The sequence below is a fragment of the Corvus moneduloides genome, chromosome 2 (assembly GCF_009650955.1).
Source record: "Corvus moneduloides isolate bCorMon1 chromosome 2, bCorMon1.pri, whole genome shotgun sequence".
Taxonomy (NCBI): domain Eukaryota; kingdom Metazoa; phylum Chordata; class Aves; order Passeriformes; family Corvidae; genus Corvus; species Corvus moneduloides.
In genome coordinates, this window is record NC_045477.1 from 2,599,283 (window position 1) to 2,618,339 (window position 19,057).

General features: G+C 37.2%; 1 long non-coding RNA gene across 1 annotated transcript; it reads left to right on the forward strand.

Annotated features, from left to right (window-relative positions):
- The first annotated feature begins 1,041 nt into the window (after window positions 1-1,041).
- LOC116436393 lies at window positions 1,042-18,252 on the forward strand. Its single transcript, XR_004236995.1, has 3 exons — window positions 1,042-1,183; window positions 9,873-9,947; window positions 18,174-18,252. It is a non-coding gene; the product is annotated as an uncharacterized LOC116436393 (long non-coding RNA).
- Window positions 18,253-19,057: the final 805 nt, after the last annotated feature.

Consider the following 19,057-nt stretch of genomic DNA (forward strand, 5'->3'; position numbering starts at 1 on the left):
CTTTTCCCAACTAAATTTCTGCATGTCTTCTCAGGTAGTGTGCTTATTTAAATTCCCAGGGAAAATCTTGTGTTCATGGATGTGTGGAAAGCATACATTTATCACAATCAAAGGAGAGAGAGGAGGAAGGGAGGATATTGTCACGTTATTTTGTCTTCACCATTAACCTCTTAAGTCTTTAGTAAATTGGCTGTTCTTTAATCACGTCCTTAACAACCCCTGATGAGCTATTAATTGTATGTGCACTTGATCACTTTCAAAATCCCCCCTGTACTCTTTTAGCTTCCCTTCTCTCAGATTATAGCAGCAAGAATTTATCTGGAAATACTTTATTTTTTTACTAGCTCTCATTAAGACTCCAAAGGTCATTTCCCTAGACCAATATGAAGTCGATTTTTCCACTTAGTCAAGGTTACTTCACTTAATTTAGCACATGGGCTCCCAAAGATGACAATTTGTTCCATTTCCTTTTTGTTCTTTTTGTTCTCCACAAGTTTTTGTTTTTATTCTGAAAACAGAAATAAATTAAGATAATGTCTGGCAAAGATTTATGGTTTTGTTCTTCTTCTTTCAATCTTCATATTCTATTAATGGAAAATTTTAGGTTTTTTTAGTAGGGTCCACTTTTTTAATTGCCAGTTTAATAATGCCCAGAGAAAAACTTTTATCAGTTTCCATGGTCAACCACTACCTCCATATTTAATTGCTATTTCCTCTTTTTACTTCCTCAGGCTGAGCTAAAGTGGAACAAATCCAGTTTGTTCCTTCTTTGAGCAGTTGCTGTACTGCATTTTCAGTGCTGTAGAAAACAATGCTTTTCTATTATTTTTATTTTTTAAAAATCTTCTGCTTTGCTAAATATATTACTTTAGCAAAGACTAAAGACTTTTTAGACTTTTATCTAGAATTAATTAATCCAGGGCTTTTTCAGTACAGAAAGTAGGTGTAAAAGGAGGTAGTATGTGTAAAAGGAGGTAGTATGTGTAAAAGGAGGCCTGCCTGTGGTGCTGGTAGTTTTGTTGTTCTATTTTCTAGATTGTCATGGAAAAATTACAGAAGAAGCAAAAGGAAAACCATGCTGATTTACTGAAAGACAGCCAGAAAAGGTTTGAGATGAAAATTCATTTGATCTGCATCAAAAACCTGTCTGGATGAAAAGGATGTACTTTGTACGCCGCCGAAAGTAAGTTCCTTGTAGGATGTATTATTGCCTGCTGTGCCCATCAAATTGAATTAACACTCAGTGATCTGGTGAAAAATGGGGCTTGGATCAATTGTTTTAGGGATGGCTGTAGGAAATTATGATGTACATTCCACCCACCTCCCAAAAAATCAATGAGACGTAGCTGATTCTGCATACGTGTTGTCATCAAAGCAGCTCAAATTGAGATTCATGTTTAGTGTGCACAGAGGAATCAGCACCTCCAGGACAGTAACAGCTATTTCTAGCCAAGATTAGTTGTTTGCATACCTGCTTCAGCCATGCAAACAGATCACCTGCTGCACAGTGTCCTCTCAAAAATAAGTTGATAAATAATTTGAAAATTTTAGTAATTAGGAGTTTGTGTGAGTGATATCCCATGAGTTTGGGCAGGAAGTCATTCTCACAAGTACCATTTGTCATACCCCAAGCTCTAAAATAGTCTTGAAACCTCTCAAGACATGAAAAAGGGAGAAATGAAGCAATACTATGAGACAAAATTTTCAAAGAAACAGCAAATGCTTAAAAATGGAAAGTCAGATATATCCATAACTTCAGTGAAATTCTCTATATCAACATTATTTAACATTGCAGCCTCAAATGCTAAATAACTGTTTACAAAACCTGGTGAAAAAACCCAAACCAAACCATCCCATCATCCTATATATGAGAAATGCTTTCTTCAAAATCTGTGCATAAAAAAGATATTTGCCATAATTTAGAGGAACTGAAAAAAAAGTATTCCAGAAAAAGTGATTCCTCTTAAAGTAAATTAGGCTGGGAATTTCCTAATTTTTTAATCTTCCTGTAAACTACAGAAATGAATATTCTCTCCCTGCATCAGGAAAGCTTTTCTTGTTTTTCAGTTTTCTCAGCAAGGTCTTGTACGGAGACATCTTTTTGAAATGAAGTTGTACAATTAAATTTAAGGGGTAAGCATTCAAAAATTTTGTATTATAGAAATCTGGGAACTGAAATCACTGGAGAAGATCTGGCATAATTTTAAAAGTAAAAGAGTTCCTGCAGCTCGGTTTTGTAGGTGGAATAATCTCTTATTAGCCAATTAAACAAACGACTGATATTGAGTGCACAAGGTACAAGCTCCTTTTTCACTGATGAGGGAAATACTTTATCACCCAATTGATTGTGACTGAATGGATGAGGTTGTGCATTGAGCAACTGCTAAAAGGAGGAAAGATGATTACACCACTTGAACCAGGCTCCATTTGCAAAAATCAATTCTACCACGAGAAAAAAATATTTGTAGCTTTTTTATCCTGGTGAAGGATTGATGCTTAATATTGCAGAAAGCATCCAGCCCCTGGCTGGCACTCAGAAAATATGCTACATTTGCTTAAGCTGTTGTGCCATTACAATATTGCATGTAAACAGAAACAAATTATGCACATTAATTTCTTAGAGGTGAGAAATTATAACACAGGATGATGATTACTCTGCTAATGTGTATTTTTTTATTAGCCATGTCAGAACATACTCACAAGTGATAGCAGCAGGTAAAAATATTTTGTGTACCTAAAATGCAAGGCTGCTAAAGGCAGTACATCTCCCTGTTTAAGCTGGTTTTGGAGTCTACTATAAGAAAATTTTCCGGTTATACAATTTGTGGGCAGGAATTGTGGCCTTGCTTGGTAAGATTTCAGTGTTTTCTTTAGTGTTACACTCACTATTCAGTATTTTATCCTGCAGTAAATGCAAGATAAATATATTTTTGTTACAGTTAAGGGGTAGGGTGTTAAAATCATCTTGCATGGTGATTGAAAAGTCAGTTAATTAGGGTAGTCTGAACTCCTGTGCTTTGAAACCACTTGTTACTGACTAAATCAGCACTAAAGTGTAATCAAATCAAAATTTTCAAGCTCCAAGGTATTAAGTGAACAAACACTGCAAATAGTGCTGGACCCTGCACTGTGCTTTTGCTCATTCACCTGTCAGATAATCGGAAGAGTAATCACACCTTTTCAGTCTCTTCAAAACAAGCAAACAGAACTCTCTCAGGCAGCAAACATACAGAGCATTTCCCCTCCTTTCTGGCTGAACACTAAGCAGTATCTTCTTCACAGACTTCTTGAAACAGTAGGGGAGTTTCTGGTGTGTTAAAAGGCAGTAGCCAGCCTTGGACTGGCTCACCTTTTCCCCTTCCAAATAGTTTTGATCCACCTCTAACCCCACCCCAGCACTCAGGAGTGTGGATATCTCTAAGCTCTCCTCCTCCAGATGTAACAGCCAGACTGGGTTTTCCTTCCCTGCTTCCCCAAAAATAAAACCCAAGGTTGTTTCCTAAGTTCCAGCAGGGATAACTCTCCCTTCTCCCACCTCTGGGGCTTAGAGCAACAAATAGAAGAGACAGAAAACCAAGTGGGATAAAGAGAAAGGCCAGGAATACCTGGGGTGAGAAGATTTTTTATTTCTTGTAGGGAAAAACTGCTAACACAGTCAACAAATGTAATAGTTGTTTTCTACTGTGGGCAAGTTAAATGTGTTTAACTCTGAAGCACTTTATAGTCATGTGTGTTTAGTATATTTGAACTGGAAGGTGCTATTATACTTGGCCATAATACAAAAGTAAATTTGAACTTTTTTAATTCCGTAAAACAGCTTGAGCTATTAATACTGGTCTTTATGGACCCCAGCAGAGGTGTGGAAATCTCATCAGGAATGTAAATGTCAGGTAGGACACTTAAAAATCTCATTATGGAGAAGAGCCCAAGTAGCAAAAGTGACATAAATTACTGCTCAACCCAAGTATTGCAGAAGAGAAATCCTGCAGAGCTTTATTATGTGGTTTGATTGGAAGGACAATTACTACCAGCTTTATCTTGATATAATGAAGATTAAATGCACATTTAACTAGATTTGTGCTTAAACTGACTGACTAAAAAGAAAGTAAGGTAGAGAAAGGTAATAAGTCTCTTTAAATATTGAATAAATCTCTTAGGGCAATAAAACACTTTGTAGGAGTTTTGTGTACTTTAATGGTTTACCTGTTAATGGTAATGCTTCAGATTGACGTGTGGTATAAAATGACATAGATATGTCTATTTCAGATCTGAAATTTAGGTTACTCAGCAATAATACCTTTCCTAATATAAAGTTAGCCATTAATTCCATTGGTCTCCATATTTTTGGTTGTCCAATACTGCCCTTGACTTTGTGATGGAGAAGATGGGCTCTACCTGGAAAGAGCATGAACCAATGTCAGGTGAGAGTCACAATGTATTGTCACTGTGCAGAGAGTTGGGCTGGGACCATGGCTCATCTTTGAGTGATTTCAAAGCCAAATTTGAAGAAATTAGATATTGGTGTTGGAAGATGAACACTCATGACCTGCTGCTGTAGTGATGGAGCTTGGATGGTTTGGCAGGAGGAAAGATAAAATTAGGAATTCACAGAGGGTATGAATTCAACACAGACAAAACTGCTTTTGACTGCTCTGTACCTTTCAGCTTTGTCCTTGCTCTGTCTTTCTCTCTTTTCACACCTTTCCCCATCACCATTTCCCCATTAAGGAATCTTTGAAGTACAGTAGGATTGGCCCTTTGCTTTGATGTAAACAAAATGAAACTGGACTGCTTGCAGGTGATCAGTTTTGATTATTTTGATTTCTCTTTATTTAAAACACATCCAGAACTCTGATCATGTCAGAGACTGATCAGAATAAGGGGCTTTATTTACCCCACCATATCAAGAGTAGCCACAAGGTGATAAGGAAGAACCTATCCAGATTCAAGATTTCTGCCTAATAGAGGCACAAATATCCAGGAAGAATCTTTGCACCTTCAGCAGCTGAGCTGCTCTGTACAATCAATGGCATGTACTTATTTTTTTGATTTTAAGCCGGTGACAGAAAATCTGTCCAAACAAGGCATAATGGATATGTTTGGTGGAGGATTTTGTGTTTGGTTTTGTGTTTGATTTTTTTTTTTTTTTGTGTGTGTGAGTGTGTGGTGTTGTTTTTGTGGGTTTTTTAGGAAAGAAAGCAGAACCAACCAGAGATGTAAGTAATGAAAGTACTGGGTTGAGTTTGTTATACCCGTAAAGCATAAATTAGTCTGGATTTAGCTTTAAATCTCCATTGGATTTGCTCATTCACTGCTGTCCATATAAACCCATCACATTGTTTAGCACAATTAGGCTTGATTGTTTAAACAGTCTGGACTGAAATAGCATTAATTAGCTATGTCATGCTATTATTCATTGTCCATAAACTCGCTGTTGCCATTCAGATCATGCTTGGATTTACTGGCAGAGCAGAACCTGGAAAAACATAGCAGACAGTAGACTTTATAAAGCTGTTTTATTTTTTTGCTTATTCTGTTTTCTGAGGGAGGACATATTGCAATGTTAGGAAAAGATCTTTAAACCTAAAATGGAGAGAGAATTGGAGATGGGACTTCGTTTTATCTATTTTTGTTAATACGTAGCTTCACAATCAGGAAGCCTTCCTATTTTTCCTTGTTCAATAGCCCATATTAAAATTTCAAAACTGACTTTCTGGGTGCACAGAGTTGGCCTTTGCCTTTTCCAAAGATCCCAATCCAGCAATTTACAGACACAAGATTTATGTTCCTTCTCACAGATGTTTTGTTTGCCTTGCTTTTACATTCGCTTTTTTTTTTAGCACTTGTAATGAGCACATGTACTCAGGCAACACAAAATAAATTAAGATTTAACCAGTTCATTTGAAGCAACACAACGTCAAGCACAGAGGAATAAGTGCACTATGCTTCAGGTTCCTTTAGAAAAACCAAAGCTGAACAAAACCACCAGCATTTATATTTGCTTACACACACAAGTGCCTGTTTGTTTACAGTATGCTTTTTTTTTTTTTTTTAAACTTAAATGAAAGGTGATTTTCTAGTAGTAAAACCCAAGCATTATCAGATCCCTACCCTCATCTAATGGCAATGTCTCTTTGTGGATGGAGCACCAGCTTGCTCCTTTGGTGTGAGCAATTACTGTCATAAGCCATAAATCTGCCTCAAGAAGTGACAGTTTAAGCTCAGGATCCTTAATGCTGGCTCTCTTAGAATAATGGTTGCTTAACATAACACTTGGAGCATTACCCATGTGGCTCAAAAAGAGGGTTTTGAGTGAAAAAAATTGTTCGTCTTCCAGATGAGTCTTTGGCATTATGCTGCATATAAACTGCGTTTATTTCACTCAGTACTGAAACTTCAACTGAGCTCACATCAGGACTTCACTTAAAGACACCAAGAAGACAGGAAAGAAGGAATGTCTGTAGTTTAAGACTGTCTTCTCCTCTCTCACAATGTTTTCATATAGAAAATCCCCAGCCAACAATGGAGAGGCATAATGGCAAAGAGTTAATTCCTCCTTTAAGGAATGAGCCTTCTGCATTTGCTGGGAAAGCCTTCTTGTGTTGATACACTTAAAGAATATGTTCATTTATGCTGGAATTCTCTAATATTTCACTGTGGGGGGACAAAAATTCAAAAGACCCCAATCAAAAATTAGGCATTGTTGAGAAACTTCATCAGTCCTTATGCAGATGGTGCAGTGAGGGTGGATAGAGTGTTTACTGCTCTTTTTTTTTTTGTCAGAACTCTGACATTATTGAGCCCTGTGGAAATTTCCAGCTGACTGGTTGTCATAGTCCTCAAATTCTAGTCCCAGTTTATTTTTTGACTTTCTGATAAGCTTGGCAACCTTCACTGTCCTTCCCTAATCACATAGGAGAAATATTGGCCTCTTGAGTAGCTGGTAGAATTAATGCCTGATGATTTCACGATTAATGTAATCTTTATGCAGCAATTTCCACTGTTGTCCAATATCCACAATGAATCTCTTCACAGCAGCCATGAAATGTTTTAGAGAAATTGTAACTTAGTGGAGAACATGAGATACACATCTAATCAGAACTTTCTGAATGTAAATTATATTCATGCAACGGAGGGAGATTTTATTGGTAGGAGAAGTCAATAACACTAACGAGGGAAAATTCATTCTGTTGAATTTTAGTACTTTCAATGTGCCCAATTTTTGCTGGGTGCTCTTAGGCTGCCTTTTTAATTTAGATTTCCAGACACATCTGAACCACATCCTGGATGCAAAGCCTGCCACAGCTATATATAATTTTAAATCAGAAAAATCCCTCACAACCATAAAGTGCTACATGGATATACTTTTTAAAATTTCCTTTCAATACTATTGACAACCAAGTAAGTCTCAGCAAATGTGGTTTAGTCAATAACTCCTACTGGCATTACTGGTATGATTTAGAAGAGAGAGTGAGTACCCTACCAGACATAATAACTGTGTTAGGAAGGATGCTATTTGTCACACTGGGCTTTGCCTGCCAGCACAGCAGGAGATGACAAGGCAGCTTGCCTGATTTGGGGATTTTTGATTGTTTTCTTTTTCTCTGATTTTTCTAAGTCTAGTTCTACCGAAGGCAGTGGAAACACTCTGCTCTTCACATAGTCTTCACTCATGTAACCTTGCACAATTGTCTGTTTTATTTCTGTATCTAGGACTTATTTTCATTCAAGAATCCCAGAAAATACTGTAAAATCCCTAGAATTTGAACTCATTTTTAAGGGAAACCCTCCAGCACCTCAAAATCCTTCAAAGCCTGTAATTAGTATTTGAATTACATGAAGCAACATCTCAGAAGGAGATTTTTGAAAATCTGGATGAGGACAAGGCTCAAAAATTGTAAGCTTGTGTTAAGGCTGATAACAAGAATGTGTTATTTTCTCCTCTCCACAGTCATCCCTGCTGGTTTGGTGTGGATTAGCTTCTCCAGGCTGGCATATAAATCCACAGCTTCATCTCATGGAGCGTTAATTTTTTTATATCTCTTGGATAATTTAAAATTAGAATCCTGAACTTTGTGCTCAAAGTCTTTTCTCGCATTTGTACTTTTAGATTCCAAATCAACCACAAAAAAAAATCACCACAAACTCTTGCTTTGGTGAATCATCTTTTATCACCTTGATGTTGGAATATAGGATGGGTGAGATATACAATGGATGAGCTGCCATCATTTCTACAGCTGAACGTCAGTAGGACGGAGAATTTCCTGCCTCAAGGTCTCAGCATAAGCTAAAAAAGAAATTTCCTTTAAAGTCACAGAAGAGTTGGAGCAGTATAAACAGTGAGGCTGCCAATTCATTGCTCTTGACTCCTGTCAGGAATCTGAGTGAGCTTGGTACTTGATTTTGATGTGGATGTTTATTTTACACCACAAGGTTTGCTTTTTCCAATCATACTTCTCCTCAGGGTTTATTTAGTTTTGCCAATACTAACAAAACTATTTGTGTGGTACCTGCTGAAATATTACTGAAGACATCTAGCAAGTCATTCTACACCCTCTTCTTAACGTATTTTTAACTCTACTGCATAAACAGTTAACTTATTCCTGAAGTAACTGCCTTCCAAATCCCAAGCCACTTAAGCATTCCCTGATTATGTATTTGCTGGATGTCACTTGTTAAATTCTGTTTTCTCAACATTATTAGAGCAAAAAGCTCTGGCTATCAGAACATAGTGGTGTTTCATGTACTGCAGTCATCCTACACTTGTCTGGGCCTTTCATCCTTCTGGCACTGCTTTTCCTAGTCAAAATGTTGTTTGAAGGCAGTCATTTGCTAAATATTTCATCTGGTGATTGCTTTTTGGGGTGGGTGTGTGAGTGGATTGATAATTGGCCACTAACTTTAACATATTTGAGGACTCCTGAGATGGACAAGCTGAATGTTCTTTCAGTTTGATAAAGCAGAAAGACTAGCTCAGTGCCGAGCCTCTCTGCATGCTCTTTCTGCTTTAGGGTACTCTAAATTTACCAGATCTGCAAAGTAATCTCATTTTGAGCTTAATATTCTTAACAGTTTATAGTCTCTCTTCTTTCTTTTCTTCTGGCTATCATTGATCAGTGCTGAAAATTTCTGCAGACCCTTGTGTGCTTCAGCGTTTTTCTGCCATGACTGTTATTATGCATTGTGTTTTCCAGGGACAGATTTCACATGGGTTTGGTGAATCAATGTTTTCTGCCAAATTTCATGAGTGTTTGGCAAAGTGACAGTATTAATTGAAAAAACCTGCTGGTAGTTCAAGCCTGTTTATGTAAACAGGGGGCACTTTTTGTTTCCAACCATATATTCCAGTCATTTCACTGTGGGATTTTAGCTCCTGGCCACTTGAAAGCTCTCATTCTGAATGTCAGGTAAGTCTTTCTTCAGGAAGAATATTATTCTCATTCCAGGTGAAATCATTAACTTGAAACAGGCCAGCTGAAGTTATCCCCCTTCTCAAAAAGACTCCTTTTGATTCTTTTATTTGGAAGGAATCTCAGAGAAAGTATAGTAGGCAAGTTTTCCCTAGAGGTGGAATATCCCAGGAAAACGAAATAGGTGAGGAGATACATAATTTTTCATCACCAGTCTTATACAGGGATTTCCAAATCTTTGTATTTGCATTCCTGGATCATCTGCTCAGAGGACAAATGCAGGTCTATAAAATATTTTAGGCTTAAGTGATTTATGAGCTGTATGATACCAAATTGTAGGTGAAATTCACTTGAGTGAGTGAAAATGAAGTCTATCTTTAAGCTGATGAACAGAATTCTGTTCTGCTGTAAAGCTGTGCTGTTTTTTTCTTTTTTTTCTAATGGATAAAATATTTAATTCAGGTTTGAAAACATCAGAAGGCTGTTTATTGTGAGGAGCCCTGATCTTCACACAAGAATATTTAACTGAGAGCCTGTGTAAGTACTGTTGTACCTCCTTTGCTGCAAGGGTGAATTCTCATCTGTTAGGATCTGATGTGTTTTTGGGGACAGATGTGCAGTTCCAATGTGGTTTCTCACAATCACAACCTGGATGAGCCCAGAACATCCTTTTTTACCTGCTTTGGCTCTGATAACCTCCAGGCCCTGATGCTTGGACTCTGCCCTCCAGTTGAGCTGACTTTCTTGCAGTGAGCTGCAACATTTAGCTCCAAGCCACCTGGTCAGAATATTTTAATTAGCACTGAAAAGCTATTTCTAGTTCAGGGCAGGCTTCTAATTTAAAGTAGGCCTGCTGGTTTCGATGGGACATGGAAAACACTGAAGTCCTGCATCAATCCAGTCAGTCCAGATATCAACAAGGAGGTTCCAGCCGGGACTCAGGATAATTAGGCCACATATTTATGTGGTGGTGGTTTGTTTTCTTTTCTTTTCTCTTGCCAATACTTGAGCTAGATGTCTTCAATTTATCCATGTGAGGACACATTTGCTGCACTCATGCTGCTGACTGTGGTGTAGACGTAGCCCGTGTCTCGTTTTGCAAGGGAAATAGGCAAGTTTTCCTGGCATAAATGGGATAAAAAAGCTAATGGCTGCATCTACTGTTGTTCATTATTTTCATCATTTTGCTGCTGCTCTTAGGGAACATGTCAGCATTTCTTCATAAACATCTCTGTAAAAAATGTGTGCTGACAAACATCACGTTATACTGCAAGTACACATCAGATTTCTGAGTGGGTTTTTATGGTTTTGGGGTGGGTTGGGGGTTTGTTTTGGTTTTGTTTGTTTTTTGGGTTTTTTGTTTGTTTTTGTTTTTGTTTGCTTGGTTCTGGTTTGGTTTGGGTTTTTTGGGTTTTTGTTTTTTCCATGGCTGCAGGATTTTTTCTGAGTGACATTACTCGCTGATCTCTATCCTTGCTTTTTTCTAATTTTACTTGTTGGCCTTTGCTTTAGAAGTAAATCAATCTGCACAGATTTGTTTTGGATATAAATAGTGGGGGTTTCTGGTAAAAAACGCTACTGGTTGTGAACTCAGGTACTCAAAAGGAAAGAAACACAGAGCTGGTATTTTGGCAATTTTATTTGATGGAACTAAATGTGAATACGAACTTTACTAAGACAAAAGCAAGACCACAAGGCTTGACTTGTTTGTATGAAATCCCTTTTTGTGGATAAATTCTCAAAAATTCGATCCTTTTTAATTAAGCTGCAACTTGGCAATTGAAAGGGGGAAAAAATGGTTTGGACTAAATTGATTAAAAACTTAGAAAGGGTTCTTATGGAATTTTCCATGAATTTAAACCTCTTGATGTATTTGAGTCAAGTCATTATGTGCCACATTGACAATTTATACCAGCTGACTTTAAGGGTACTTCATTAGTGTAATGCCAGTGAGAATTTTCCACTTACTGAAAACCTAATGAATGCAGCAGATTTAACAACCTTTGAATACCCATTAATCTAAAACATGAAGAATCAAAAATAACAATGAAATTTTCACTTATAATGCAATTGATCATGTTAGTGATCCACATAGGCTAGAATCCTTATATCCTTTTTTGATATCTTAGAAACAGTTAATGAAGGAAATGCATATGCAATGTATTCCTTGCAGTTAGTAACTACTAGTTATGGCACATCTACTAAAATTAATCCTAAAAACAACAGCAAATTTATCTAAAATGAAATCTAGCTCTTCAGTACATCAGTCATTCAGATGAGTTTTACATGAGTCTGAATAAAATTTTGCTTTATAGAGGCCATGTGTCTTTTATGCAGTGCTAGTAGTAAGTTGTTTTTCCTGGAAAATGTGAATGGATTCAGAGTTTTTGTCTTATTGCTGCCTCTAGTAATGAATTGATTGTTAATGGGAGCAGTTGGAAGACTTCTCAAACTGAAATTCTTAAGATGGAAGTTTCCTTGTAACATTTCTAGATAAATGATCTGATTCTGGTCTCATACTTTTTATCCTTGAGTGATTCCAATGCTGCTGCTTTGGTTTTTATGCCATCCAAAGTCATGACTTGGCTCATTGGGAAACCGAATACTTAAATATTCAGATAATTAGTACTAACTGAACATTATTTGGGGGTAATATTCATAATTTTAATGTTTATATCCAATTAATTAAACTCTATTAAGAGTCATGATGACGGCAGGAGTAGTATTAGTCCTGTTACGTTAAGAATCTGCATCCAGCTTTAAAGCCAAGTTTGAAATTAATTCCTGTCTGCAACTTTTTGAGCAGTCAGACTGAGTTAAGATGGTTGAATAAACCCACAAATGTCAGTAAGCAATGATAGCTTACCATAGTTTCTAAAAAGCCCCTAATATTGCCAAAAAGGAAAGTCATGTGCTGTGGTCACAGAAATCACAGAAATCAGTGCACTCTTCTAAAAGCCTCTAAAGTTTCTCTGCAGCTCTCACACTACAGCTCCATGAATATGTAATCAATTTTTCATTAACATAAATCTTTATGTATGATGATGTCAAATGAGTGAACGTTTCAGCACAAAAATTTTAAGCATTTTGGAAGGAGAGTGATTTTAAAAGGGATGGCAGAGACAGGAATCTCAGCCTCCACTCTATGCTCCATTAATCTTAGGCAGTAAAATAATATAAATATAGTGACAGGGAGAGCCAAATTTGGATTTCTGTTCCATGAAGGAATATTGAGAGGCTTCCATTGTTTTCTGTCATAAGCTAGGCTAAAATGTTGAAAATTTTGACTCTTAATTACGTTTCTAGGATATTGTATGGGCTTAAGATTTGTAGCACTACTGATTTTTATATATATATATGTGTGTGTGTGTGCACACTTCTAAAAAATAATTAGACTTTTAAGGAGTGATTCAGCTGTCAAATCACACTGATCTGACATTTCTTTAGCAGCATTCAGGTGCTGCTCTGGAAGTGTGGGGGCCCTCAACCGTGTGTGCTGTCCCAATATACATCTTGGGATCATCTAAAATAGCATTAAATGCATCTATTTCGGCAGCTGAATGCCATTGTTGTAATCACATGCACAACACAGTTATCATTTCTATTGCTTTGCTTTTTTATCTTGTGGAAAGAATAAATTTTCAAGTCGTAAAATTAATTCTATGAAGAGCTTAATGAAGTAGAGCATTTAATTATTTAACTCAGTTGCTTTCACTTAGTTTGCTACAGAAAATTTCTTAATTTTTAGTAGTTCTTTGTAGTGCTTTAGATACTTCCAGTGGCAGACGGGATACCAAGTTAGGTGGTTTAAATTGCTGGGAATGTTAACACAACCAGTAGTTCAAGAAATTAAGTTCAGCCACAACAAATTGAGGAAAACTCTTGCTTAATTGTTTTCAGATATAAATTTTAGTGCTGTAGAAATGATACTCTGCACTGAGCAGGTAAGACACACAGATGTTTAGCTCCAAATAAGCAGGAAAATGAGGATGTTTGTGAAGAAAACTAACACTGAAAATTAGTAAAATAACTAAAATGCAATATGTGAAAAAGATCTAGCAGAGCTGTGGTCCTACAAAGAAGCAAGTGCAATAAACCATGAGGAAACCCAAGGAAGAAGAAAATTAAGGACTGGTTCTCCCCTGCAAGGAAGAGAAATGTTGACAGAAGGTGTGACAGCACAGGATGAGTCAGCAGTTATCAGTCATGAATCAAGGTTTTTTTCTAAAAGTTTGTGCACTGGTTTCCCCAATTTTCATAGTAAAAGCATTAAAATCAGAATGCAGTAAATGCAGAGCAAGTAAATATAGGGGTGTGTATATTTTCTCTCACATGGAGAACTCAAGAGAGGGAACAGAGTGTGAATATATTTTGTTGAGCATTACTGACAGAAGCTGAGCCAGCCAAAGCCAATAAATTTAACATGCAAATAGAGGCTCTCATGAATCAGCCCAGTGTCCTGTTTGCCAGTGTAGGGGAAATACAGTATGAGAGACATAGGAAATCAATTCAACTGGCACACCTTAAACACTCTGAGATTCTAAAGGTCAGACCAGTCTGGGTTTTCTGCATTCACTTCTGCTACAGTCCTCCCAGATGAGGTTGTCTTAAAAAAGGAGGAAATTCCTTAAGCTTTTACGATTTTAGTTTTGTAATTCTGCAAGTCATGGCAGCTCAACAAATAACTTTTTGTTCAGAAGGAAGTGATGCAATTATTTTTACGAAGAGGAATCTTAGTATGGGCAAAGGTATCTAGAAAGGAAAATTATGCTGTGCTAGAACAGAAAGCATAAGAAATATGATGTTAGCTTCCAGTTCACATATGAGACTGGTTCCATAATGGAAAATCCCAGAAACATTGAGTGGAAGGGACCTGTGCCAGTCCAGCCATATGCTCAGTTCAGGACTGTCACCAGTGGGCAGACTAGCTCAGCTGTGGCTTTGTCTAGCTGAGCCTCAAAAACACCTGAGGAGGTTCCAACATCTTTCTGGACAGAAAAATGAAGAAAAAAGTTTGCCCATAAATCAAGCTGAAGGCAGGTGATGAGCTGCTCCTCATCAGCCATTTCTTTGTGTAGATCTGAGAGAACATGGACAGCTAAAAGTGATCATTTATTTATCCTGTTAAGTTTTCACAGATATGCAGATCCATATTATGTTGCTGAAGAGATGCATTATTTTGACACAACCCTGCCTCTTCACTGGGTGATTTATGCACAGCAGTAAAAGGCACTGTCAATAAGCCACAGGTACAATTTGGATGAGTAGGGGAAATTTTGGTAGAGAGTAATCCTTTATGCACTAAACTGCTATTTTTCAAAAGGGATTATTTTCATACATAGCTATGGGCTGCACAGAGTAGATGTCAATATACAGAAGAGAAATATGCCCATTTCCTTAAAAAATGTGACTTTACTTGTACCTTTCATCTGGACAACAGACCTGAAGGGGCCAAGTACAGCAGGGTATGTTCCATATTGCAGCGCTGCTGGATCACTTCCCTCTTTTTCAGTGGTGAAGTTATGTGGGTGACTGAACATGTGCTGAGAGTGTAGCACTAAGACTTTAGTGATTGATGCTGCTGGGAAAAAGCAAAATGTGTCAGTTTTTTCCACACCTGGTGCAAAATAGATGCAGCATGAGTGCCTCTACAGAAACTACTTGAGGACTTTAAAAATGTGAGGAGTAGAATAGGAACATGGATGTTGCAGTGTAACATAGCAAATATTTTTCAATCATATGATTCCTTTTCTCTCTTGGCCTGAGTGCTTGTTTCTGTTTGCTGTTTCTGAATGCTGTGGGATTTTGTTGCAGAACAAGCAAGTTCATTTAAATGGTGGTTAATATTTCTAAATAGTTGACTACAGGTTTTAAGATCTACGTGGATGCTGATTTCGCATCATTCATATAAGATGTGTGCAGTAAAAATGTGAAGCAAAATGTTTCCATGAGAGTAAAGCAGAGCTGTCAGAGCAAATTGATAAAGTTGGGGTTTCCCGTTGTGTGCACTCTGCCCTGCTTTACTTTTGTAAACTTGTAAAAATACTTATTCAGGTGTGGATTCTGATGTTCACTAGAACAGAAACCATCTAATTTCCATAGGATTAGGATGATACACAAAGCAGAAAGAGACCAAATTATCACCAAGGAATTCAAATTCATGACTTGAGCCTTCTGTGCCATCACATCTTGCAAACACTACCAAGCAAACTACAGTAATATTTTGTAGCACGCACCCTAACCAGTCTTGTTAAGGTCTGGATAAAATAATCACCATAAAGTTATTTGTAAGTTTTCTCACATTTCTGAGTTTTTCAATACTCTCAAGACAGTTGTAGGAGGCCAGGAGAATTACTGAGTTATTAATGTTGTTAACAGCAACAGACACCACAATCAACAACAATAAAACCCCCTCATGTCCGTGGAGGATAGAAAATATTAATTCTGCTGTCTTGAGCATTTCTCTAATGTTTGTGAGTATCACAGGACATACAAAAATGGGAATGCTCTACATTCTCTTGCCTTGTATTAGTCAAGCCATCCTCAGCCTGGAGATCAAAACTGAGGTAAAGTACAGAAGCTGCTATTTGAACTGTATTTGGGTGGGGGTTTTTATAGCTATGTTTTCAAACATTCAAGTCATAAGTGTATTTTGGAATTCCATTTTCAGTGTTTCTGGAGTTCCCTGTTTACAGTCCAAGTTATCCCTTGGTGCTTGCAATAGGAAGGGAAATTTTGTAAATATGAGGGTATTCCCACATCCCTGACTGCTTGCTGACTGAAGTATTTTTTAAAAAAATCTATTTTATGCAGTTAAAACTGGTGTCATTTTTACAGAATTGCTACTCTAGACTAGTTTGAAAGTTGCAATCTATCACTGGAGTAATATTCCCAAGTTGCTTTGTATTTGTTAATAGGATTTTATAGAAGTGAATACTTAGAGCTCAGCTCTGTGTTTGCTTCAGGTTGGACTAAAAGTCTCACACGAAAGGAAATGGATCTTCTCATGTTTTTTGGGGAGAAAAAAATGCATGTTTTTGCTTCATCTGGTTGCACTTAAGTTCATTAAGCTGAAAAAGAAATCTGTCAAAGAGAGTCATGTGTAGCTTTGTTTGTTTATTTGTCTTTTTCCCAAAAATGCCTGTAGCAGGAGTTTGTGTTCATCTGCAACTCTCTCCAAACTGGGGTCTCTCTAAAAAAGTGTGCAGAAGTTTTGTTATTTCTTTCTTGGTTTTAGTTCTTAAGGTTTTGCAACGTTATTTCTGTTTGAATAGCTGAATAGCAAAGCAGAAAGTCAGCCCTTTACAGCATGTAATCAAGCTTTTTATTAGCTGAGCATTTTTCATTAGTATAGGGAAAAAAATTTGCTTCTTTTGTGTGATGTTTTGAGAGTAAATACAGTGAATACATTTCTTTCATTATTCCAGGTAGATTTTTGAGGAACCAACACTTTAAGCAGAGATTTGCCTTTCTTTGGGAAGGGTATGGATGATGTATAACAGAAAATTAGAGGTGATCTCTAATGCAAGGGACATAACCAAAATCACACTTTCATTGCACATCCCTGCAGAAGTCTGTGTGTGACAATTTCTGACAATCAGTGCAAATCAAGCACCGTGCACCACGCTGAGCCTGGAATCAGCATTCACCACACAACCCTCAGGAGAGAAATAGGTGGTGCTGGTGGGGATGGAAACTGATGTGGATGAAAACTCTGAAAAGTAGAAAAATAGATCCCCTGATGACAAAATCACACCTGGTGTTAAAGCCTAGGCTCTCAATAAGTAATGATTATTGTCTGCTGTGTATAAAAATAGCCAACACAAATAGCAGAGCTTAGCAGTGCTAATTTAATAGCTGACTGTGCTTACGGGTGTTCAGTGGAGCAGAGAGAATAATCTGGCTAGAGTAGTGTATCGAGTTATTTTAGTCCCTCTTTTCTACTTCTGGAATCACCACAAACAGATCACAATTTCCTGGAGTTCATCTCTTCAAATATCTTTTATTAACAGCTTTTCCCAGATACAATTGGCTGGGTTGATTGATCATGAATATTCTCAATTCGAACCGCCGTGCATACTTGTGGTTAATCAGATAACTCACATTTTATCATTTTTGTTGACTGGCTGGGTAAATTCACAACAGCTCTTGGGGAGCTGAACCCAGCCATATGTAAAAGGAAGCAAATGTACAAAAACCCATGTGCATCTAAAGTATGGTATTTACCAAAACATATCTGTGTTATTTACTTTCAAATTAAAGAGAAAAGGGTCTTCATTAAGAGTGGAATGAGACTTGCAACTTCATGAAAAGTTTTATTTTGTTATTGCAGATGTACGTTCTAGTGGGTAGTGTGTATGGTGCGTTTCCTTCACAATTTAAGGTGAGATAAGACTCATCCACTGCCTTTTCAATGTTGGAAGGAAATGTCATACTGAAAAGGCATAGAAGATTTAAATATTGTACCTTTAAAATGTGAAATGGTAACCAGGTGATGCCTGGTTATAGCACACCAAAATATGACCTTACAGATCATTTTAATGCCCTCATATGTTTTATGTATGGTCTGTATCACAGAGGAGCAAGACTTTTATTTGTATTTATTTTTTGCCAGGGCTTGGGCGCCAATGGGGAAGCCTGAGAGGTGTTATCCTGTTGCAGATCCAATGTACCTCAAGTGTCTTTAACTTGCATAAAATTACTGCTGAATTTTGTCTCTTGAAGCTGCTACTTCAAAACTCATCAGATTCTATGATTCTACAGGTTATCCCATGGTCATGCTTTCATTTGTGGCTGCTGGAAGAAAATAAAGATGAAATAAGAAGTGAAAATAATATTGGAACATAGCTGGTATTTATTGCCTCATTTAAAGTTTTTCCAAATCTTTCTACATCTGGAACTTGCTGGTGATTTATGCTTACAAAAAACAGGAGTCAAATTAACAATGGTTTGGAAATAATAAATGAAAAGGATGCTTGAAAGAAGAAACGATCAGAATTTAAATACTAATTTATAAAACTGGAAATACTCACTCTGAAATGAAGCTAAACATCTTTTTCAGGGAGCAATTTTTTTATTGATGGTCTTTACTTATGCTTTTCTCCCTTTACTTTCCCTTCCTCCTTTTAAAAACAACAAAAAAACCCAACCCAACAAAATATAGCAAAAGAGCAGATGCATTTGCTGATCCAATTTGCTGAGGAGGTAACTGTCAGCCCAGCAGGAAAGAACAAGCAGGAGAGAATTCCTCTGCTGGCTTAAAGTTGTTCATGAGCCTTTCTCCCAGATCCATGGAACCACAGCTCTACCCCTCTGACATGAGGTAGCATAAGAAAGAGCACCATCAAATGAGTAATCGGGACAAAAATTGAATTTTTATACCCAGAGGTGCTAAGCATTTTCATCATTTGGTTATTCACTGACAAATACCTGCATTCCATGCTGCCTAATCCCAGGCTGCTTTTATTTGCGTGTTTAAACTTGAACATAACATTTACTTTGCTGCAGAGATAAAAATTTACCCCAAAATAGATCTTCAGTTCCAATTATGGCAAGTGTGTCTTGAAAACCCATCTAATCAGGGCCTTCACTGCTTGGAGATGTAGTACTTCAACTTTATCTTGTTTATATGGAAAATGGTTTTCAAA